We start from the raw sequence: 206 nt of genomic DNA, 5'->3' as shown, positions 1-206 counted from the left end.
GGAGGGAGCCAGGTCTCCCCACAGCCCTGCATCTGCCGAGATGGGCGGTGGGTGGCCTTGAAGTTTGGGGAGGAGACCAGGTGACAGGAGGCTGTTCCCACTGGAACCCCTCGGGGAGCTCACCCAGGACCCAGGACCCAGGCCCAGGACCTCCCGGCTCTGAGTGCAGACCAGCCTGGAGCACCTTGTGATCAGCACACACTCTG

This window comes from Myotis brandtii, unplaced genomic scaffold, assembly GCF_000412655.1.
Source record: "Myotis brandtii unplaced genomic scaffold, ASM41265v1 scaffold825, whole genome shotgun sequence".
NCBI classification, from domain to species: Eukaryota; Metazoa; Chordata; class Mammalia; order Chiroptera; family Vespertilionidae; genus Myotis; species Myotis brandtii.
Note: the sequence above shows the minus strand (reverse complement) of the source record.